A 25,088-nucleotide genomic window follows, 5' to 3' on the forward strand; every position below is an offset into this window, starting at 1 on the left:
GATAATGCATGAAACCTAAAGGGCCTACTGTTCATCCAATATATTTACATAGCTTAAATAGCATGTTTATTTTTTATAGAAAAATTTTGCATTTCTCGCTTTCTTAAACTGTATGTAACATTTTTCATATTTTTTCGCTGTCATAATGACATAATAAAAGTTAATTAAAAATCGCTGTTTCACGTCTTTTTCTTTTTTGTTCGAGAGTTTTTGTGGTTCTGAAAAGAACCGTTTATAAATGTGTCGAAAACGAAAAACATCTATTTCGAACTGGTGTACTTGGTGACGGCTTTGGTACCTTCGGAGACGGCGTGCTTGGCCAACTCACCGGGCAACAACAGACGCACGGCAGTTTGAATTTCTCTGCTGGTGATCGTCGAACGTTTGTTGTAGTGTGCCAGACGGGAAGCTTCAGCGGCGATACGTTCGAAGATGTCGTTCACGAAACTGTTCATTATGCTCATAGCCTTACTAGAGATACCGGTGTCGGGATGGACTTGTTTCAACACCTTGTAGATGTAGATGGCATAGCTCTCCTTCCTCCTGCGCTTCTTTTTTTTGTCGCTCTTGGAAATGTTCTTCTGAGCTTTCCCGGCCTTCTTGGCTGCCTTACCACTTGTCTTCGGCGGCATTTTTCAATTCAATTCGATTCAACAAACTCGCGAACTGCTCTGACTCGTGTGCGTGCGTTAACTTTGCACCACCACCTTTCTGATAGGTAGTGTGTTCACCAGAACCCCACCTGAAAACGGGCTCCCACCAATCGTCACGTCCTATTCTCCTATCACGGAGGCTATAAATTCGAAGCACAGCTACCAGCTTTTACAATCGACGAGTCCCGTCCGTCAGTTTTATTACTTCTCGTGGTGTCTAACGAACGAACTTAAAATGTCAGGTCGCGGTAAAGGAGGTAAAGTGAAGGGAAAAGCGAAATCCCGTTCGAGCCGTGCCGGTCTCCAGTTTCCGGTGGGTAGGATACATCGTCTTCTCAGAAAAGGAAATTACGCGGAACGCGTCGGTGCAGGAGCTCCCGTCTATTTGGCCGCCGTCATGGAGTACTTAGCCGCCGAAGTTCTAGAATTGGCAGGAAACGCTGCCCGTGACAACAAGAAGACACGTATTATACCGCGTCATCTGCAGCTGGCCATCAGAAACGACGAGGAATTGAACAAACTCCTGTCCGGAGTTACGATCGCCCAAGGCGGTGTCTTACCCAACATTCAGGCCGTACTTTTACCCAAAAAAAACCGAGAAGAAACCTTAAACGAACGATCGATCCATCTCCGTGGCGAAAACTCAAAATATCGGCCCTTCTCAGGGCCACTATAGCTTTTTTTTTTCGTAAAATGACCGATGCATCTTTTCTTTTTGTATTATTATCATTGCGGTCGTCAATTTGGCTGTATGAAGAAAGATTTACGACTGCAATGCCAAAAGGAAAGCAAGGGGTGTTTACGATCTTGGTACATTTATCAGGTAGTCCGTTGTTTCTCGAAAGAACATCATGTTTCTTTTTTTTCCTCTTATTTTTATTTTGTGGTTCTGAAAAGAACCGATTTTGTATTTCGTATTTTATTCTGGTTTTCTCGAACGGTGAAGAGCGCCAGGAAATTAACCTCCGAAACCGTAGAGGGTGCGTCCTTGACGTTTCAAAGCGTAGACGACGTCCATCGCTGTCACGGTTTTACGTTTGGCGTGTTCCGTGTAGGTGACGGCATCTCGGATGACATTTTCCAAGAACACTTTCAGGACTCCGCGAGTTTCTTCGTAGATCAAACCGGAAATACGTTTCACGCCGCCACGACGAGCCAATCTTCTGATAGCGGGTTTCGTGATGCCCTGGATGTTGTCACGCAGGACTTTGCGATGACGCTTCGCTCCTCCTTTTCCCAATCCTTTGCCTCCTTTACCGCGACCGGTCATCTTTTCAGATTATTTCAACTGACACAAAATACCTGCACACCTCGTCCCTAGGAAGTCAACTACCGCAAAATTTCAACTAACGGAGCCTTATATAGATTCAACGGTTCACCATCGACCAATCGACGAAGTCAGCCGTTGACTTTGTTCACGTATAAAAGTACAATTTAATATGGCGGAATTTTTAGTACCCGTTTACCTTTCGACGCGTGCACGTCTAACGATCGTCAGTTTTGTTTTTCATTCGTTTCATTCGAAATGGCCAGGACCAAGCAGACCGCACGCAAGTCCACCGGAGGAAAAGCCCCCAGGAAACAACTGGCTACCAAAGCGGCCAGGAAAAGCGCTCCCGCCACTGGCGGCGTCAAGAAGCCCCACCGTTACAGACCTGGTACCGTGGCTCTGCGTGAGATCCGTCGTTACCAGAAAAGTACCGAGTTGCTCATCCGCAAGCTTCCCTTTCAACGTTTGGTGAGGGAGATCGCTCAGGATTTCAAAACCGATTTGCGCTTCCAAAGCTCCGCCGTGATGGCCCTCCAGGAAGCGAGCGAAGCTTACTTGGTCGGTCTGTTCGAGGACACGAATTTGTGCGCCATCCACGCCAAACGTGTAACCATCATGCCAAAGGACATCCAACTTGCCAGGACGTATTCGGGGTGAACGCGCTTAAATTTTTCCACATCGTGTTTCGGAAGAACAACAACATCCCGAGAAAAACGAAACACGAATTTTATAACAAAAAAATCGGTTCTTTTCAGAACCTCAAACCTTACAGGCAAAAAAAAAAAATATATCGCCCTTCAACCGGAAATGAATAAAATAAAAATGTCAATAATCGGTCGGTCCTCTCGATTCGGGTTGGGTTGCGGTCGTTCGTAAAATTTTATTGCATCCTGTCATCACCTACCTGCCAGCTGATGCTATCTATTTTATTTGGTTTCGCCGTAAGGATAGTTTTATTTCTTTTTTTCGTCGTAGATTATCGTGTGGCCCTGAAAAGGGCCATTTGTGCGTGCCCCGTTGCCGGTAGTACGATGATGACGTCGGAACGAGGCACAGCCGAACGAACATGAGTCGAGTATCCATCCACGTTTCTCACTTTTTCCTCTTCGGCGAAGCGGCCTTTTTCACCTTGACAGGAATGGCTTTGGCTGTCTTGGGTTTGGGTGCTTTGGGTTTTTTAGTCGGACCAGCCTTGTTAGATTTCTTCGCTTTGGAAGGCGATCGGGGTTTCGGGGCGGCTCTAGTTTTCTTTTCTGCCGAGGAGGCGGCCGATTTCTTGGCTTTCGCTGCGGCGGCGGAGGCAGCGACGGCGCTCTTCTTTTCGGCAGCAGTCTTCTTCGCTTTGGGGGAGGCTTGTTTTTTGGCTGTCTTCGAGGAAGCCTTGTCGGAAGTCGTCGCGACGGCGGTACGTTTGGCGGATGATTTTTTCGTCTTGGATGCGGCGGACGAAGCGGGTTTCCTCTTGTCGGAGGCGGAGGCGACTTTGGCACCACCGGAGGTGGACGAGGCGAGCTTGAACGAACCCGACGCGCCCTTACCTTTCGTCTGAACCAGAGATCCCGACGCCACGGCGCCTTTCAGATATTTCTTGATGAAAGGGGCGACCTTTTCGGCGTCGACTTTGTAATTTGCGGCGACGAACTTCTTGATGGCCTGAAGAGACGATCCTCCGCGTTCCTTGAGTCCCTTGATGGCGTTGTTTACCATCTCGGATGTCGGAGGATGGGACGGTTTCGCCCTGGGATTTTTCGCTTTTTTCTCTTTCTTCGCGTGGGATTGAGGGGTGGCAGCGGAACCGGTGGTGACCGATGATGCTGTTTGATTTTCGACGTCGGCCATCTTTCACGTTAAAACGTTAAAAGTTAATAATAATTATTGAAAAAACACTTGCTCACACACGTACACTTCGAGCACCTCGTGAACGAGAATTGAACAAAAAAATTTTCTAAGTCTTTATAAAATAGTCGCCACTGCGGACGGAAGACTGAACGCGCACCGCGTCCGCCGTCGAAGAAATTGCAGGCCTCGGAATCGTTGCCCGCGTGATGGCATCGTCCTCTTTCCTCGATCACCATCGCCACCGTGTGATCAAGCTGGCCGAACTCGGTTTCCGAAGTTTCCCTGGAGATAGCGAAGTTCGTCTCGGAACGTCGGTGGGTTTCGAATCAGGTACACGCCCCTCCAACCACCAGCCCTAAATCCGGGTCGTCACGGTTTCGATTCGGGACCGACGGTTTACGTCGGCGGTGCGGGGTAGACGCGTCGATTCCGGGAATCCATATTTCGTTCGCCGAAATATTGGTCCATCTCTTCCCGGAATACCGCGCCACCTTCTCGATTTTACGACATCTTCGCGTCGCCAAACGCTTCCGAAACGGTCGAAGCACAGAAAGGACCTGGTGTTCGAACCGAGGCAATTCCGACAACAGGATGCCGCGAACCGCCTCTCCGACGTTCAGGTCGATCGTTTTCGGCGGAAGTTGAAACGGGACGAGTCGACGACGGGTCCCGTTGCCGTCCGGACCCTTCGGGACGGCCGAAAGTCCGTCGAGAGGATCATCCGAAAGGAGACGGTCTTCATCGTCCGACCGATGCCGCACCTACGAGTTTTCCGATATTTTCTTCGACGGATCTTCAGGTTTTCTTCCTTTCTTCCGTCTTTCTCTCTTCGTAATTTCGTGTCCGACCTGCGTCGTCCGAAGTCGGGGTGAAGATCGAAGAAAAAACGCCAAAAATAACAACTCGTCAGCCACGCACACCGCGTTCGAATGTCTAACGGTCCAACTTGGATTTTCGAAGATCGCCGAATCCGAGGGACGATAAATAATAATAATAATAATAATAATGGTAATAAATAATAATGTTAATAATAATAATAATGATATGATGATTATAACGATAATTATTATAGATAGGTAAATAGAAACACAGGTCTCCTCTCGAAAATCGGAACTTCCTGATATTACTTACATATTTCGGTCGATCCAAATGTGGGAATCTCGTCGTCGTCGGAGCAAGCAGCGCGGTGGGTGGGGTGAAATTCTGGATTTTCCACCGCCGCCGGCGGTCGAAAAATGTGCGACGCGGGAGATCGCCAGTCCGTCTAGTAGTCTCTCTTGTCGTTAGAGCGTGACGTGGTGGTTGTTGTGGGATTTCCCGTTAGTTCGGTCCGACGTCGGTCGTCAGAGGGTAAGTGCATACGGAAACGAAACGCATCGCGTTTTGATGTTCATATTCGTGCATCGGAATGTTAAAAGCAATATATTTTACACCAACGATCACACCTAAACACCACGGCAACGGCCATACCACGTTGAAAAGCACCGGTTCTCGTCCGATCACCGAAGTTAAGCAACGTCGGGCGCGGTCAGTACTTGGATGGGTGACCGCTTGGGAACACCGCGTGCCGTTGCCCCCCAACACTTTTTGTTTTTTTTTGAAATCCATAGCAACCACCGAACCGATTTGTTTTTCGTGCAGGTATTCGGAAACATGCACAGACCCGTATCATGTAGATTCATAGCTTTAAGTACTAGATAATTAAGAAAACAATTTTTTTTGTCGATTAATTGTAAACAATTGCAGAATAAAAACTCGTCAAACGGTAAAGGTTGTCGTTCGATCACCGAAGGTAAGCCACGCGGGCAGCGGTCAGCACTTGGACGGGTGACCGGTTCATTATATTCCTTCCGTGAGTTTAACAAAGATAACATATGCAAATGTCGTAAGTGCGACGAGGAAGACGGCGATCTTTTAATGTAAAAAAAATATATATTAGGTTACGCGTACATGCCACTTTGACTGCTGCTTTATTTTTTTGGTTTTTAAATAATTAGAGATCTGAATTCAACATATCAGTTCTATGTTATAATGGACAGACAATGTTGTATTCTTGGCCCCTAACACGTTAAGACCAACATAAAAACTAGAATAACTTACCATTCGTTAAACGTTAAACAATTTCGAACCACGTTTTTTTGAGCTCGAACAAACTCATAACACAACACTCATTTATTAGTCACTGGACCATTGTAAAACGAGAAGAGAGAAAAACCATGCGAAACTATTTTTAAAACGAAGAGAATAAAGGTTTTAAATGGTAGGGCTGTATGACAGACTTGTCAATTATCGTGGGGGGTACGGCTGAGATTTATGACGAAATCGAGTGGCGCCGGCGGTCGGTCACTTTCACGAAAGAGGTCTAAACACGGGTCGTTTACGATACCCTCTGGTTACTAGAAAAGTTCTAGACAGATGTTTGTCGGCTTTTCGAGGTATTTATTTGTGAGTCCAAAGACTCAATGGAGTAATATCGGACTGAAATTCCAAGATTTTGCTGTGTAATCCAAAAAACTATGTTCCTCGTAACATTTAACGATGTGTTAATTCAACTATTATTTTAATTTTTCGTATACGTATTTATACTAAAAAGTACAGCGCTTCCAACAGTGAATTGTGAATTGAAAATGTTTCAAAGAAAGATCGATAGTTTTGAAAAAAATTACATATTAATAAATTTAGATAGATTTAGAAGTATACATTGCACTTACTTTTCAAAATTATTGTACTTCTGATTTGGTTGAAATAACATAATATGTAGCAGTCATAGTTGCGATTGTAGAAAAAATCTTGTGTACATTGCAGTCGCGGCTGGTGTTGGGTAAAACCTTTATTTTTTAGGGGGTCATTACCCAAATGACCTCATGGACCAGCCGTTCCTGTTAGGTTTTATATATCAAATTGATTCGTCTGTCTTTTTCATCATGCCTTCGAAAAGCGAGCTCCTGTTTCGCCAAAGTAACTGTGACGTCAATTAAATACGATAATAAAATTCGGTTTTTCCCATCTTCTTTTCGTATCCCACCTCCACCCGGCGGCAGTAGTGCAGTGCTTATCAACATAATTACCGGCGTCTCGCCTCCACATTTTGACTTTTTTGTGTTTTATGTGTTCTCTAAGTCCAAAATTTTTAAATTTTTAAAAAGAGATTGCGGTACTATTCCTGTTGCTGAAATTATAATAATATATTTATTAATTTTTGTATTATATGTCTGTGTTATATTGTGTGAATTTGGAACAGCTATATCTAAAAGATATGCTTGCTTTTGTTGTTTATTTAAAATAATAATGTCTGGTCTGTTATGCTGAATGTGAATGTCAGTTAAAACTGTGCGATCAAAATATAATTTGTAATTGTCATTTTCTAAACAACTTTCTGGTTTATAAATGTAATGTGGTTGTGTATCCTTTAATAAATTGAATTTAACTGCTAAATTCATGTGTATAATTTTTGCGAATATATCATGACGTTTTTTATATTCGCTGTGAGCCAAAACGGTGCAAGATCTTGTATTGCAAATATAAAACCCTCAGCTCTTTAAAATATCTCCCATGTAAAGACTTTTGTTTTATATTTGCTATAGTGTCATATCACGAGCTCTATTGAGAAAATAATTTTTTAGTGAAGCAATTTGATTGTGTTGTAGAATTTCTAGATTTGAAAAACCCCTACCACCATTTTCGCGTGGTAAATTAAATCTTTCAACAGCAGATTTGGGGTGATGTTTACAAAATTTTGTAAAGAGAACTCTAGTTTGAATATTTATATTCTTTAAATTAGTTTTGGACCATTTTATAACACCAAAAGAATAGATTTAATTTTATAATTGAATGTTGAATATGATTTGATTGATTAATACCTAAATATTTATAAAATTCTCCTTTATTTAAATTTTTAATGATTTCTCCTTCTTTAGTTATATATTCTAAATTTTCGTAATGACCACGACATATTGATTGATTTTCAGTTATTGTTAAGTTTTATGTCATCCATATAAAGAAGGTGATTTAATTTAATATTAATTTTATAAATTTTAAGAATTTTAATTAACCATGAATGTGGTACTGAATCATAGGCTTTTTTGTAGTCTATGAATTGTTGTTGCATTATTTTCCAAACGTTTGAGACTTAAAATATTCGTCAAATGTTCTTCTTTTTTTAAATCAGAATACCCCTGACAAATCCGAACATTTTGTTTTGCGGTAGATAAAAATAAACATGGGCCAAGACAGAATATTAATATTCGGTGTGGAATTTTCCTGCGTTCTTGTTCATTTCTATCGAAGTGCTCACGAAAAGTTGTGAATATCAACACTTTGTAATTGTCGTAGTGAAAAATAAAAAAGATAGCTATGGGGCACAACTTATTTCGCACTTCATTAGAAAAGTAACAGTATTAAAATAAAAAAAATATTTTTCTAAATTTCGAACGTTAGGTCTATCCTGACCAGCCGCCAATTAGTGGTATTATTTTATTTTTTGCTGTTTTCCACAATAGTTATTTTTATATTAAATATAAACAATATTTTTTCTATCATTGATTCAAAAAATTGAAATTAAAAATTCAAATTTTTGAAGGAACTCTGAAGTTTCAATGCAGTGACCATGTTGCTAGGTAACTAATAAAAAACAGTGCGTGAAATGAAAAACAGAAATAGTCGTATGCGTTTTGTATGGTTTCTATGGTTTCGATCTTACTAACAATGCAATGAAAATGACCCACTTCAGGCACAGATAACTATGCGTGAATTTCAATTTTTTGAATCAATTATATAAAAACAAAATTGATTTGGCGGCCGCTACACAAAAGTGGTGGGAGGCGAGAACCTGTTTCCGCCGGTCTCCGTTTATGACACAGCTGACGGAAATCTTGTTCTTTTTTTTTCGTTTATTGTTAATTTTAAAATTAATAAATTTTCCCTGGATACGTATTCGACTTATCCGGTACGAGTTATTTTTAAATTAACTTAATGGCCCGTTGCTCTTGTTCTTTTTATCGTTTTATCGTTAGCAATAGTACAATACTCACGCATTTTTAATCTAAAATTAACAAAACTTGAATGGATCGGGATTATCACACTTCTGAATTGAAGTTTTCATTCGTTTAAAATATAATTGATAGTAATACGTAATGCGGATTGCCTAAACGTTGCTTCCATCACGTCAACATCACACATTCACGTTCGCCCGTAGAAATGGCGTGATGCACACGAAATCGATCCAAAAAGGCTCATAATATTTGTGTCACGCGAATCTACGTCGAAAACTAGAAAAAAAAAAAATTCAATTCGAATTTCAATAATCGAAACGATGCGTCGTCGATACTAAACGTAGGTAGTAACTAAAGTGTGATCGGGTGCGATAAAAGTGTCCGTCAATAATCATCATCCGACAATCATTTAATAGACGAACGCTAATTTTTGGCACTCACTCGGACGACAGAACCAGTCCAGACGGAAACCGGGGCGCGGGGTGGGTGGGTGGTTGTATGTCCGTGAATCTGTCCGGCGCGCGTCAACATTTCAGTTATCGTCGCGAGAGTTAAAACGAAAGGTGGTTAGTGTGAAAGTGACGTTTTTTCGTGGAGACACGTTACGAAGGGTGAGTACCTAATATAATATAAAACCAACCGAAAACCCACAATAGTGCCCCGGTTTATTATCGTGAATAGGTGTTTGGTAAATATTTTCTGTATTCCAACTAGCAAGTCTTTTATCAAAAAACTCCGGCAACATGGCTATTGTGGTATTATTGATACCACCTAACTGAAGAATGATTAAAAAGATTATAAAGTTAATAACTAAGTCGACGATTTTATCGGGAAATTGAACGGAGAAACAAAAATAGCTCTTAGCGACAGTTGCCTGAAGTCGCAAATAACGGCGATTGACGAAATCACGTTTTTTTTATTTTAATTCCAATGAACAATACACAGGGTCACAATTATCTGTTATGTATTCTATAATGTTTTGCAAAGTAAATAATGTGAGTTGTCATGCGTAATATTAATTAGCTAAGTAATTTTTGCAAGTATTTTATGTCAGATATGCAATGTATAATAACGTAATGTTGCAAAGTATTTTAATTTTTATGCTAGGTAGAGATAATAAAATAGAAAATGATTTAGGAACATAAAAAATCTCATTAAAACAGGAACAATTGAAATTAAAATAAACATAACATTCTGTACTAAAGTACAGTTTTGTTCACTCCTTTTTTCAAAGTCTTCTGTCCTCTCATTTGCACATACTGCTATTCCAAAACAGTGAAATTGTCTGTTTCAGGGAATCCTTAACGTTCCTTGCTAATGTCAACAACGTTTTCGATGAAACAAAGAGTCGGAAAAATGTCGGCTCATTGTATTCAATAACATACGCGACTACAAAACCATCTGTATCATTTGTAGGAATCGCGGTTTTTTCGATGAGAATTCGTTCTAATTTTTTCTTTCTTAAAAAAGCTAAGTAATTTTAATTTCACTAAAGATGAACATTTAGGCTATATGCTGGGTAATGCAAATCCATCAACCATCAACTAGGTTGTTCAGCAGATGTACGATTGTTTATTTGATTTCTTCTTCCGAAGAGTTGTATTCTGGCAAAATAGAAATTTATTCATAACATAACCTCAATCAACTAAATTATTTCGAATACAATAACCACATAACTACAAGTTGGATAGGCATGGGTGCAAAATACCGATAATGCATGAAACCTAAAGGGCCTACTGTTCATCCAATATATTTACATAGCTTAAATAGCATGTTTATTTTTTATAGAAAAATTTTGCATTTCTCGCTTTCTTAAACTGTATGTAACATTTTTCATATTTTTTCGCTGTCATAATGACATAATAAAAGTTAATTAAAAATCGCTGTTTCACGTCTTTTTCTTTTTTGTTCGAGAGTTTTTGTGGTTCTGAAAAGAACCGTTTATAAATGTGTCGAAAACGAAAAACATCTATTTCGAACTGGTGTACTTGGTGACGGCTTTGGTACCTTCGGAGACGGCGTGCTTGGCCAACTCACCGGGCAACAACAGACGCACGGCAGTTTGAATTTCTCTGCTGGTGATCGTCGAACGTTTGTTGTAGTGTGCCAGACGGGAAGCTTCAGCGGCGATACGTTCGAAGATGTCGTTCACGAAACTGTTCATTATGCTCATAGCCTTACTAGAGATACCGGTGTCGGGATGGACTTGTTTCAACACCTTGTAGATGTAGATGGCATAGCTCTCCTTCCTCCTGCGCTTCTTTTTTTTGTCGCTCTTGGAAATGTTCTTCTGAGCTTTCCCGGCCTTCTTGGCTGCCTTACCACTTGTCTTCGGCGGCATTTTTCAATTCAATTCGATTCAACAAACTCGCGAACTGCTCTGACTCGTGTGCGTGCGTTAACTTTGCACCACCACCTTTCTGATAGGTAGTGTGTTCACCAGAACCCCACCTGAAAACGGGCTCCCACCAATCGTCACGTCCTATTCTCCTATCACGGAGGCTATAAATTCGAAGCACAGCTACCAGCTTTTACAATCGACGAGTCCCGTCCGTCAGTTTTATTACTTCTCGTGGTGTCTAACGAACGAACTTAAAATGTCAGGTCGCGGTAAAGGAGGTAAAGTGAAGGGAAAAGCGAAATCCCGTTCGAGCCGTGCCGGTCTCCAGTTTCCGGTGGGTAGGATACATCGTCTTCTCAGAAAAGGAAATTACGCGGAACGCGTCGGTGCAGGAGCTCCCGTCTATTTGGCCGCCGTCATGGAGTACTTAGCCGCCGAAGTTCTAGAATTGGCAGGAAACGCTGCCCGTGACAACAAGAAGACACGTATTATACCGCGTCATCTGCAGCTGGCCATCAGAAACGACGAGGAATTGAACAAACTCCTGTCCGGAGTTACGATCGCCCAAGGCGGTGTCTTACCCAACATTCAGGCCGTACTTTTACCCAAAAAAACCGAGAAGAAACCTTAAACGAACGATCGATCCATCTCCGTGGCGAAAACTCAAAATATCGGCCCTTCTCAGGGCCACTATAGCTTTTTTTTTTCGTAAAATGACCGATGCATCTTTTCTTTTTGTATTATTATCATTGCGGTCGTCAATTTGGCTGTATGAAGAAAGATTTACGACTGCAATGCCAAAAGGAAAGCAAGGGGTGTTTACGATCTTGGTACATTTATCAGGTAGTCCGTTGTTTCTCGAAAGAACATCATGTTTCTTTTTTTTCCTCTTATTTTTATTTTGTGGTTCTGAAAAGAACCGATTTTGTATTTCGTATTTTATTCTGGTTTTCTCGAACGGTGAAGAGCGCCAGGAAATTAACCTCCGAAACCGTAGAGGGTGCGTCCTTGACGTTTCAAAGCGTAGACGACGTCCATCGCTGTCACGGTTTTACGTTTGGCGTGTTCCGTGTAGGTGACGGCATCTCGGATGACATTTTCCAAGAACACTTTCAGGACTCCGCGAGTTTCTTCGTAGATCAAACCGGAAATACGTTTCACGCCGCCACGACGAGCCAATCTTCTGATAGCGGGTTTCGTGATGCCCTGGATGTTGTCACGCAGGACTTTGCGATGACGCTTCGCTCCTCCTTTTTCCCAATCCTTTGCCTCCTTTACCGCGACCGGTCATCTTTTCAGATTATTTCAACTGACACAAAATACCTGCACACCTCGTCCCTAGGAAGTCAACTACCGCAAAATTTCAACTAACGGAGCCTTATATAGATTCAACGGTTCACCATCGACCAATCGACGAAGTCAGCCGTTGACTTTGTTCACGTATAAAAGTACAATTTAATATGGCGGAATTTTTAGTCGACTCAGACCACGTGCCCGTCCTGATGCATATCGGTGACGAGGCAAACGACATTACAAACACACCCGTTCAAAACATCAATTGGCCGCGTTTTACGGAATTTTTAAATCTCGAGTACGGACCTGTTCCCCGCATCAGGAATGTCGACGACCTTGAGCGCGCAGCTGGCACGCTCGAGCGTAAAATCACAACAGCGATGACTCACTCAACTCGAATTCGGGTCGAGCCGCGACACAAAAACAAAAACAATGTACCGCAATGGATCGTTGACCTCATCCGTGCGAAAAATCTTGCGAGGCGCCTAGCTCACCGGACTGGCGACGCCGTCGACAGGAGGGAGGCGAATCGTCTCGGCAATGAAGTCAAGTACGCGCTCATTGATCACCGCAATGATCAATGGGAAAGAAAACTCGAATCTCTCACTGCAGAGGACAACTCGATCTGGAGAATGGCGAAAGCGCTCCGCTCAAACAAAAAACCACTACCACCGATTCACGGTACGCGAGGACTCGTTTTCTCGAATGAGGAGAAAGCGGAGGCGTTCGCCGACAGTTTGGAACTGCAATGCAGGCCGAACATCGAGGACGCTGACGTCGATCACATCGAGCGAATCGAACACCAGGTCGAAGACATTCTGTCGAGACAAATCGAGACAAGCACTACACCAACTTCGCCGGCGGAGGTCCGAAAAATTATCGGGTCTCTCAAGGTGAAAAAAGCACCCGGACCAGATAACATCCCAAACAAAGCGCTGAAATTGTTGCCGGACAGAGTTGTCGTCGCTCTGACCACAATAATCAACGCCAGCCTGCGACTCTGCCACTTTCCTTCTCGATGGAAAAAGGCCAACGTCATTTTCATTCCGAAGCCCGGGAAAGATCCGAAATTTCCCCAGAATCATCGGCCGATCAGTCTCCTATCCTCAATAGGAAAAGTTCTCGAAAAAGTTATTTTGACCCGTCTGGTCAGAGTGACTAACGAGAAACAAATTTTACCTGACGAACAATTTGGATTTCGCCCCCAACATTCGACGTCGGATCAAATTCTTCACGTTACCGAATTCATTGCGAAAAGCAACGGTCAACGGCATTCGACCGGCGCGATTTTTCTTGATGTGGCCAAAGCCTTTGACACAGTCTGGCACGGCGGGCTTGTTTACAAGCTCCACGTTGCCGGCGTGCCACTGGCGATGGTCAAACTGATTAACTCATTTCTTCAAAATCGAAACTTTCACGCGAAAATTGGGAATGTTTTCTCAACGGAACGCGACATCGAGGCAGGCGTCCCACAGGGCTCGGTGCTCTCACCGACTCTGTACGCAATCTTCACTGCCGACATTCCAAAGCCCGATCAAACAAAGATCGCGCTGTATGCAGACGACACTGCAATTCTCACGCGCTCCTGGTCGCCCGTAAAAATTACGGAGCGACTCCAGAGGGCGGTAGTGAGTCTGGAAACATGGTTTCGCCTCTGGCGAATCGATGTGAACCCAGACAAAAGCAGTGCGATTCTTTTCACCCGTCGGCGTTTTCACCGCCCGGTTGGCGAAATCGAAATGTTCGAACAAATCATTCCGTGGAAAAACGAGGTCCGGTACCTCGGCATTTCATTCGATAACCACCTCCGGTTCAACAATCAAGTCGAGCACGCGAAAACTCGCGGTCAGATGGTTCGGGGGCAACTTAACTCGCTGGTCAATCGGCGAAGTAAGATGTCCACCAAGAACAAAATCACAATTTACCGTACAATGATCCGACCGTCCATGATGTACGGCTCTGCGGTCTGGGGGACCGTGTCTCACACGCAACTCCAGAAACTGCAGGTCGTGCAGAACAAATTCCTCCGAGCGGCTTTTAATGCCCCGTGGTTCGTCAGGAACACTCAACTCCATCGAGAAGCGAACCTCCCCACCATCAAAGAATTCCTGCTGGATGATGCACGGAAATTCCATGCGAAAGCGGCTGTACACCCGAACCCACTCGTGCGCGAATCCGTCAATTACGACGAGAATGCCCCTATGCGGCACAAGCGGCCAAAATGGCTGCTTCTCCAACAGGACTGAGGCTCCCACACCTCCAGTCCTCCGACAAAATTCCCCAGATTTTGTTCCAGAGCAATCGCAAGTTCTGGAGCATATATTAATGCATCACCACTAAGTGTGTTTCAGATTCCGCACCAGGGCCGACTTCAGTTCCGAGGACCAGGTTAACGGAATCCAAACCGGTAAATATTTGTAGTGATTAGGTTTCGATGTCCCATTGTTGCGTAGTTTCTACATTTGTTTTCCGAGCGTTCCCCCATTTTTCTTCGGCTCCGACGAGGGGTTTTTTCTGCAGTTTTTTTGCCCTCGTTGTCACGCAAAAGCGGGAGCATTCCGACGACGATCTAGGTTCTCTGCAGTCCCCATTTTCTCGCGATTTGTGTCTCCCACAACCCCACCCCCACACCGTAAACTCGACCTGCTGGATTCGCAACTGAAGGCCGATCAGCTAGAGTTTACGGTGACTCGATACTTGACAAGTCTGTCACAGCCCTACACATTACATGAGTAGGTGACTGCCAGCCAGATTGGGGAAATAAGAGTCTAGGACTCGAACCCCGTAAAAAGTCAGACATGTTATTCCAGTTATTATTCCAGCGGAATTTTTAGTACCCGTTTACCTTTCGACGCGTGCACGTCTAACGATCGTCAGTTTTGTTTTTCATTCGTTTCATTCGAAATGGCCAGGACCAAGCAGACCGCACGCAAGTCCACCGGAGGAAAAGCCCCCAGGAAACAACTGGCTACCAAAGCGGCCAGGAAAAGCGCTCCCGCCACTGGCGGCGTCAAGAAGCCCCACCGTTACAGACCTGGTACCGTGGCTCTGCGTGAGATCCGTCGTTACCAGAAAAGTACCGAGTTGCTCATCCGCAAGCTTCCCTTTCAACGTTTGGTGAGGGAGATCGCTCAGGATTTCAAAACCGATTTGCGCTTCCAAAGCTCCGCCGTGATGGCCCTCCAGGAAGCGAGCGAAGCTTACTTGGTCGGTCTGTTCGAGGACACGAATTTGTGCGCCATCCACGCCAAACGTGTAACCATCATGCCAAAGGACATCCAACTTGCCAGACGTATTCGGGGTGAACGCGCTTAAATTTTTCCACATCGTGTTTCGGAAGAACAACAACATCCCGAGAAAAACGAAACACGAATTTTATAACAAAAAAATCGGTTCTTTTCAGAACCTCAAACCTTACAGGCAAAAAAAAAAAAATATATCGCCCTTCAACCGGAAATGAATAAAATAAAAATGTCAATAATCGGTCGGTCCTCTCGATTCGGGTTGGGTTGCGGTCGTTCGTAAAATTTTATTGCATCCTGTCATCACCTACCTGCCAGCTGATGCTATCTATTTTATTTGGTTTCGCCGTAAGGATAGTTTTATTTCTTTTTTTCGTCGTAGATTATCGTGTGGCCCTGAAAAGGGCCATTTGTGCGTGCCCCGTTGCCGGTAGTACGATGATGACGTCGGAACGAGGCACAGCCGAACGAACATGAGTCGAGTATCCATCCACGTTTCTCACTTTTTCCTCTTCGGCGAAGCGGCCTTTTTCACCTTGACAGGAATGGCTTTGGCTGTCTTGGGTTTGGGTGCTTTGGGTTTTTTAGTCGGACCAGCCTTGTTAGATTTCTTCGCTTTGGAAGGCGATCGGGGTTTCGGGGCGGCTCTAGTTTTCTTTTCTGCCGAGGAGGCGGCCGATTTCTTGGCTTTCGCTGCGGCGGCGGAGGCAGCGACGGCGCTCTTCTTTTCGGCAGCAGTCTTCTTCGCTTTGGGGGAGGCTTGTTTTTTGGCTGTCTTCGAGGAAGCCTTGTCGGAAGTCGTCGCGACGGCGGTACGTTTGGCGGATGATTTTTTCGTCTTGGATGCGGCGGACGAAGCGGGTTTCCTCTTGTCGGAGGCGGAGGCGACTTTGGCACCACCGGAGGTGGACGAGGCGAGCTTGAACGAACCCGACGCGCCCTTACCTTTCGTCTGAACCAGAGATCCCGACGCCACGGCGCCTTTCAGATATTTCTTGATGAAAGGGGCGACCTTTTCGGCGTCGACTTTGTAATTTGCGGCGACGAACTTCTTGATGGCCTGAAGAGACGATCCTCCGCGTTCCTTGAGTCCCTTGATGGCGTTGTTTACCATCTCGGATGTCGGAGGATGGGACGGTTTCGCCCTGGGATTTTTCGCTTTTTTCTCTTTCTTCGCGTGGGATTGAGGGGTGGCAGCGGAACCGGTGGTGACCGATGATGCTGTTTGATTTTCGACGTCGGCCATCTTTCACGTTAAAACGTTAAAAGTTAATAATAATTATTGAAAAAACACTTGCTCACACACGTACACTTCGAGCACCTCGTGAACGAGAATTGAACAAAAAAATTTTCTAAGTCTTTATAAAATAGTCGCCACTGCGGACGGAAGACTGAACGCGCACCGCGTCCGCCGTCGAAGAAATTGCAGGCCTCGGAATCGTTGCCCGCGTGATGGCATCGTCCTCTTTCCTCGATCACCATCGCCACCGTGTGATCAAGCTGGCCGAACTCGGTTTCCGAAGTTTCCCTGGAGATAGCGAAGTTCGTCTCGGAACGTCGGTGGGTTTCGAATCAGGTACACGCCCCTCCAACCACCAGCCCTAAATCCGGGTCGTCACGGTTTCGATTCGGGACCGACGGTTTACGTCGGCGGTGCGGGGTAGACGCGTCGATTCCGGGAATCCATATTTCGTTCGCCGAAATATTGGTCCATCTCTTCCCGGAATACCGCGCCACCTTCTCGATTTTACGACATCTTCGCGTCGCCAAACGCTTCCGAAACGGTCGAAGCACAGAAAGGACCTGGTGTTCGAACCGAGGCAATTCCGACAACAGGATGCCGCGAACCGCCTCTCCGACGTTCAGGTCGATCGTTTTCGGCGGAAGTTGAAACGGGACGAGTCGACGACGGGTCCCGTTGCCGTCCGGACCCTTCGGGACGGCCGAAAGTCCGTCGAGAGGATCATCCGAAAGGAGACGGTCTTCATCGTCCGACCGATGCCGCACCTACGAGTTTTCCGATATTTTCTTCGACGGATCTTCAGGTTTTCTTCCTTTCTTCCGTCTTTCTCTCTTCGTAATTTCGTGTCCGACCTGCGTCGTCCGAAGTCGGGGTGAAGATCGAAGAAAAAACGCCAAAAATAACAACTCGTCAGCCACGCACACCGCGTTCGAATGTCTAACGGTCCAACTTGGATTTTCGAAGATCGCCGAATCCGAGGGACGATAAATAATAATAATAATAATAATAATGGTAATAAATAATAATGTTAATAATAATAATAATGATATGATGATTATAACGATAATTATTATAGATAGGTAAATAGAAACACAGGTCTCCTCTCGAAAATCGGAACTTCCTGATATTACTTACATATTTCGGTCGATCCAAATGTGGGAATCTCGTCGTCGTCGGAGCAAGCAGCGCGGTGGGTGGGGTGAAATTCTGGATTTTCCACCGCCGCCGGCGGTCGAAAAATGTGCGACGCGGGAGATCGCCAGTCCGTCTAGTAGTCTCTCTTGTCGTTAGAGCGTGACGTGGTGGTTGTTGTGGGATTTCCCGTTAGTTCGGTCCGACGTCGGTCGTCAGAGGGTAAGTGCATACGGAAACGAAACGCATCGCGTTTTGATGTTCATATTCGTGCATCGGAATGTTAAAAGCAATATATTTTACACCAACGATCACACCTAAACACCACGGCAACGGCCATACCACGTTGAAAAGCACCGGTTCTCGTCCGATCACCGAAGTTAAGCAACGTCGGGCGCGGTCAGTACTTGGATGGGTGACCGCTTGGGAACACCGCGTGCCGTTGCCCCCCAACACTTTTTGTTTTTTTTTGAAATCCATAGCAACCACCGAACCGATTTGTTTTTCGTGCAGGTATTCGGAAACATGCACAGACCCGTATCATGTAGATTCATAGCTTTAAGTACTAGATAATTAAGAAAACAATTTTTTTTGTCGATTAATTGTAAACAATTGCAGAATAAAAACTCGTCAAACGGTAAAGGTTGTCGTTCGATCACCGAAGGTAAGCCACGCGGGCAGCGGTCAGCACTTGGACGGGTGACCGGTTCATTATATTCCTTCCGTGAGTTTAACAAAGATAACATATGCAAATGTCGTAAGTGCGACGAGGAAGACGGCGATCTTTTAATGTAAAAAAAATATATATTAGGTTACGCGTACATGCCACTTTGACTGCTGCTTTATTTTTTTGGTTTTTAAATAATTAGAGATCTGAATTCAACATATCAGTTCTATGTTATAATGGACAGACAATGTTGTATTCTTGGCCCCTAACACGTTAAGACCAACATAAAAACTAGAATAACTTACCATTCGTTAAACGTTAAACAATTTCGAACCACGTTTTTTTGAGCTCGAACAAACTCATAACACAACACTCATTTATTAGTCACTGGACCATTGTAAAACGAGAAGAGAGAAAAACCATGCGAAACTATTTTTAAAACGAAGAGAATAAAGGTTTTAAATGGTAGGGCTGTATGACAGACTTGTCAATTATCGTGGGGGGTACGGCTGAGATTTATGACGAAATCGAGTGGCGCCGGCGGTCGGTCACTTTCACGAAAGAGGTCTAAACACGGGTCGTTTACGATACCCTCTGGTTACTAGAAAAGTTCTAGACAGATGTTTGTCGGCTTTTCGAGGTATTTATTTGTGAGTCCAAAGACTCAATGGAGTAATATCGGACTGAAATTCCAAGATTTTGCTGTGTAATCCAAAAAACTATGTTCCTCGTAACATTTAACGATGTGTTAATTCAACTATTATTTTAATTTTTCGTATACGTATTTATACTAAAAAGTACAGCGCTTCCAACAGTGAATTGTGAATTGAAAATGTTTCAAAGAAAGATCGATAGTTTTGAAAAAAATTACATATTAATAAATTTAGATAGATTTAGAAGTATACATTGCACTTACTTTTCAAAATTATTGTACTTCTGATTTGGTTGAAATAACATAATATGTAGCAGTCATAGTTGCGATTGTAGAAAAAATCTTGTGTACATTGCAGTCGCGGCTGGTGTTGGGTAAAACCTTTATTTTTTAGGGGGTCATTACCCAAATGACCTCATGGACCAGCCGTTCCTGTTAGGTTTTATATATCAAATTGATTCGTCTGTCTTTTTCATCATGCCTTCGAAAAGCGAGCTCCTGTTTCGCCAAAGTAACTGTGACGTCAATTAAATACGATAATAAAATTCGGTTTTTCCCATCTTCTTTTCGTATCCCACCTCCACCCGGCGGCAGTAGTGCAGTGCTTATCAACATAATTACCGGCGTCTCGCCTCCACATTTTGACTTTTTTGTGTTTTATGTGTTCTCTAAGTCCAAAATTTTTAAATTTTTAAAAAGAGATTGCGGTACTATTCCTGTTGCTGAAATTATAATAATATATTTATTAATTTTTGTATTATATGTCTGTGTTATATTGTGTGAATTTGGAACAGCTATATCTAAAAGATATGCTTGCTTTTGTTGTTTATTTAAAATAATAATGTCTGGTCTGTTATGCTGAATGTGAATGTCAGTTAAAACTGTGCGATCAAAATATAATTTGTAATTGTCATTTTCTAAACAACTTTCTGGTTTATAAATGTAATGTGGTTGTGTATCCTTTAATAAATTGAATTTAACTGCTAAATTCATGTGTATAATTTTTGCGAATATATCATGACGTTTTTTATATTCGCTGTGAGCCAAAACGGTGCAAGATCTTGTATTGCAAATATAAAACCCTCAGCTCTTTAAAATATCTCCCATGTAAAGACTTTTGTTTTATATTTGCTATAGTGTCATATCACGAGCTCTATTGAGAAAATAATTTTTTAGTGAAGCAATTTGATTGTGTTGTAGAATTTCTAGATTTGAAAAACCCCTACCACCATTTTCGCGTGGTAAATTAAATCTTTCAACAGCAGATTTGGGGTGATGTTTACAAAATTTTGTAAAGAGAACTCTAGTTTGAATATTTATATTCTTTAAATTAGTTTTGGACCATTTTATAACACCAAAAGAATAGATTTAATTTTATAATTGAATGTTGAATATGATTTGATTGATTAATACCTAAATATTTATAAAATTCTCCTTTATTTAAATTTTTAATGATTTCTCCTTCTTTAGTTATATATTCTAAATTTTCGTAATGACCACGACATATTGATTGATTTTCAGTTATTGTTAAGTTTTATGTCATCCATATAAAGAAGGTGATTTAATTTAATATTAATTTTATAAATTTTAAGAATTTTAATTAACCATGAATGTGGTACTGAATCATAGGCTTTTTTGTAGTCTATGAATTGTTGTTGCATTATTTTCCAAACGTTTGAGACTTAAAATATTCGTCAAATGTTCTTCTTTTTTTAAATCAGAATACCCCTGACAAATCCGAACATTTTGTTTTGCGGTAGATAAAAATAAACATGGGCCAAGACAGAATATTAATATTCGGTGTGGAATTTTCCTGCGTTCTTGTTCATTTCTATCGAAGTGCTCACGAAAAGTTGTGAATATCAACACTTTGTAATTGTCGTAGTGAAAAATAAAAAAGATAGCTATGGGGCACAACTTATTTCGCACTTCATTAGAAAAGTAACAGTATTAAAATAAAAAAAATATTTTTCTAAATTTCGAACGTTAGGTCTATCCTGACCAGCCGCCAATTAGTGGTATTATTTTATTTTTTGCTGTTTTCCACAATAGTTATTTTTATATTAAATATAAACAATATTTTTTCTATCATTGATTCAAAAAATTGAAATTAAAAATTCAAATTTTTGAAGGAACTCTGAAGTTTCAATGCAGTGACCATGTTGCTAGGTAACTAATAAAAAACAGTGCGTGAAATGAAAAACAGAAATAGTCGTATGCGTTTTGTATGGTTTCTATGGTTTCGATCTTACTAACAATGCAATGAAAATGACCCACTTCAGGCACAGATAACTATGCGTGAATTTCAATTTTTTGAATCAATTATATAAAAACAAAATTGATTTGGCGGCCGCTACACAAAAGTGGTGGGAGGCGAGAACCTGTTTCCGCCGGTCTCCGTTTATGACACAGCTGACGGAAATCTTGGTCTTTTTTTTTCGTTTATTGTTAATTTTAAAATTAATAAATTTTCCCTGGATACGTATTCGACTTATCCGGTACGAGTTATTTTTAAATTAACTTAATGGCCCGTTGCTCTTGTTCTTTTTATCGTTTTATCGTTAGCAATAGTACAATACTCACGCATTTTTAATCTAAAATTAACAAAACTTGAATGGATCGGGATTATCACACTTCTGAATTGAAGTTTTCATTCGTTTAATATATAATTGATAGTAATACGTAATGCGGATTGCCTAAACGTTGCTTCCATCACGTCAACATCACACATTCACGTTCGCCCGTAGAAATGGCGTGATGCACACGAAATCGATCCAAAAAGGCTCATAATATTTGTGTCACGCGAATCTACGTCGAAAACTAGAAAAAAAAAAAATTCAATTCGAATTTCAATAATCGAAACGATGCGTCGTCGATACTAAACGTAGGTAGTAACTAAAGTGTGATCGGGTGCGATAAAAGTGTCCGTCAATAATCATCATCCGACAATCATTTAATAGACGAACGCTAATTTTTGGCACTCACTCGGACGACAGAACCAGTCCAGACGGAAACCGGGGCGCGGGGTGGGTGGGTGGTTGTATGTCCGTGAATCTGTCCGGCGCGCGTCAACATTTCAGTTATCGTCGCGAGAGTTAAAACGAAAGGTGGTTAGTGTGAAAGTGACGTTTTTTCGTGGAGACACGTTACGAAGGGTGAGTACCTAATATAATATAAAACCAACCGAAAACCCACAATAGTGCCCCGGTTTATTATCGTGAATAGGTGTTTGGTAAATATTTTCTGTATTCCAACTAGCAAGTCTTTTATCAAAAAACTCCGGCAACATGGCTATTGTGGTATTATTGATACCACCTAACTGAAGAATGATTAAAAAGATTATAAAGTTAATAACTAAGTCGACGATTTTATCGGGAAATTGAACGGAGAAACAAAAATAGCTCTTAGCGACAGTTGCCTGAAGTCGCAAATAACGGCGATTGACGAAATCACGTTTTTTTTATTTTAATTCCAATGAACAATACACAGGGTCACAATTATCTGTTATGTATTCTATAATGTTTTGCAAAGTAAATAATGTGAGTTGTCATGCGTAATATTAATTAGCTAAGTAATTTTTGCAAGTATTTTATGTCAGATATGCAATGTATAATAACGTAATGTTGCAAAGTATTTTAATTTTTATGCTAGGTAGAGATAATAAAATAGAAAATGATTTAGGAACATAAAAAATCTCATTAAAACAGGAACAATTGAAATTAAAATAAACATAACATTCTGTACTAAAGTACAGTTTTGTTCACTCCTTTTTTCAAAGTCTTCTGTCCTCTCATTTGCACATACTGCTATTCCAAAACAGTGAAATTGTCTGTTTCAGGGAATCCTTAACGTTCCTTGCTAATGTCAACAACGTTTTCGATGAAACAAAGAGTCGGAAAAATGTCGGCTCATTGTATTCAATAACATACGCGACTACAAAACCATCTGTATCATTTGTAGGAATCGCGGTTTTTTCGATGAGAATTCGTTCTAATTTTTTCTTTCTTAAAAAAGCTAAGTAATTTTAATTTCACTAAAGATGAACATTTAGGCTATATGCTGGGTAATGCAAATCCATCAACCATCAACTAGGTTGTTCAGCAGATGTACGATTGTTTATTTGATTTCTTCTTCCGAAGAGTTGTATTCTGGCAAAATAGAAATTTATTCATAACATAACCTCAATCAACTAAATTATTTCGAATACAATAACCACATAACTACAAGTTGGATAGGCATGGGTGCAAAATACCGATAATGCATGAAACCTAAAGGGCCTACTGTTCATCCAATATATTTACATAGCTTAAATAGCATGTTTATTTTTTATAGAAAAATTTTGCATTTCTCGCTTTCTTAAACTGTATGTAACATTTTTCATATTTTTTCGCTGTCATAATGACATAATAAAAGTTAATTAAAAATCGCTGTTTCACGTCTTTTTCTTTTTTGTTCGAGAGTTTTTGTGGTTCTGAAAAGAACCGTTTATAAATGTGTCGAAAACGAAAAACATCTATTTCGAACTGGTGTACTTGGTGACGGCTTTGGTACCTTCGGAGACGGCGTGCTTGGCCAACTCACCGGGCAACAACAGACGCACGGCAGTTTGAATTTCTCTGCTGGTGATCGTCGAACGTTTGTTGTAGTGTGCCAGACGGGAAGCTTCAGCGGCGATACGTTCGAAGATGTCGTTCACGAAACTGTTCATTATGCTCATAGCCTTACTAGAGATACCGGTGTCGGGATGGACTTGTTTCAACACCTTGTAGATGTAGATGGCATAGCTCTCCTTCCTCCTGCGCTTCTTTTTTTTGTCGCTCTTGGAAATGTTCTTCTGAGCTTTCCCGGCCTTCTTGGCTGCCTTACCACTTGTCTTCGGCGGCATTTTTCAATTCAATTCGATTCAACAAACTCGCGAACTGCTCTGACTCGTGTGCGTGCGTTAACTTTGCACCACCACCTTTCTGATAGGTAGTGTGTTCACCAGAACCCCACCTGAAAACGGGCTCCCACCAATCGTCACGTCCTATTCTCCTATCACGGAGGCTATAAATTCGAAGCACAGCTACCAGCTTTTACAATCGACGAGTCCCGTCCGTCAGTTTTATTACTTCTCGTGGTGTCTAACGAACGAACTTAAAATGTCAGGTCGCGGTAAAGGAGGTAAAGTGAAGGGAAAAGCGAAATCCCGTTCGAGCCGTGCCGGTCTCCAGTTTCCGGTGGGTAGGATACATCGTCTTCTCAGAAAAGGAAATTACGCGGAACGCGTCGGTGCAGGAGCTCCCGTCTATTTGGCCGCCGTCATGGAGTACTTAGCCGCCGAAGTTCTAGAATTGGCAGGAAACGCTGCCCGTGACAACAAGAAGACACGTATTATACCGCGTCATCTGCAGCTGGCCATCAGAAACGACGAGGAATTGAACAAACTCCTGTCCGGAGTTACGATCGCCCAAGGCGGTGTCTTACCCAACATTCAGGCCGTACTTTTACCCAAAAAAACCGAGAAGAAACCTTAAACGAACGATCGATCCATCTCCGTGGCGAAAACTCAAAATATCGGCCCTTCTCAGGGCCACTATAGCTTTTTTTTTTCGTAAAATGACCGATGCATCTTTTCTTTTTGTATTATTATCATTGCGGTCGTCAATTTGGCTGTATGAAGAAAGATTTACGACTGCAATGCCAAAAGGAAAGCAAGGGGTGTTTACGATCTTGGTACATTTATCAGGTAGTCCGTTGTTTCTCGAAAGAACATCATGTTTCTTT

The 25,088-nt window shown here is 42.2% G+C and overlaps 2 non-coding genes across 2 annotated transcripts; both read left to right on the plus strand.

The window, feature by feature from the left end:
* The first annotated feature begins 5,218 nt into the window (after positions 1-5,218).
* Positions 5,219-5,338, plus strand: LOC138141075 (5S ribosomal RNA). The gene has a single exon (XR_011162968.1). It is a non-coding gene; the product is annotated as a 5S ribosomal RNA (ribosomal RNA).
* A 12,993-nt stretch (positions 5,339-18,331) lies between these two features.
* LOC138141076 (5S ribosomal RNA) lies at positions 18,332-18,451 on the plus strand. Its single transcript, XR_011162969.1, has one exon. It is a non-coding gene; the product is annotated as a 5S ribosomal RNA (ribosomal RNA).
* The last annotated feature ends 6,637 nt before the right edge of the window (positions 18,452-25,088 follow it).

Source organism: Tenebrio molitor, unplaced genomic scaffold (genome assembly GCF_963966145.1).
Source record: "Tenebrio molitor unplaced genomic scaffold, icTenMoli1.1 SCAFFOLD_87, whole genome shotgun sequence".
NCBI lineage: Eukaryota > Metazoa > Arthropoda > Insecta > Coleoptera > Tenebrionidae > Tenebrio > Tenebrio molitor.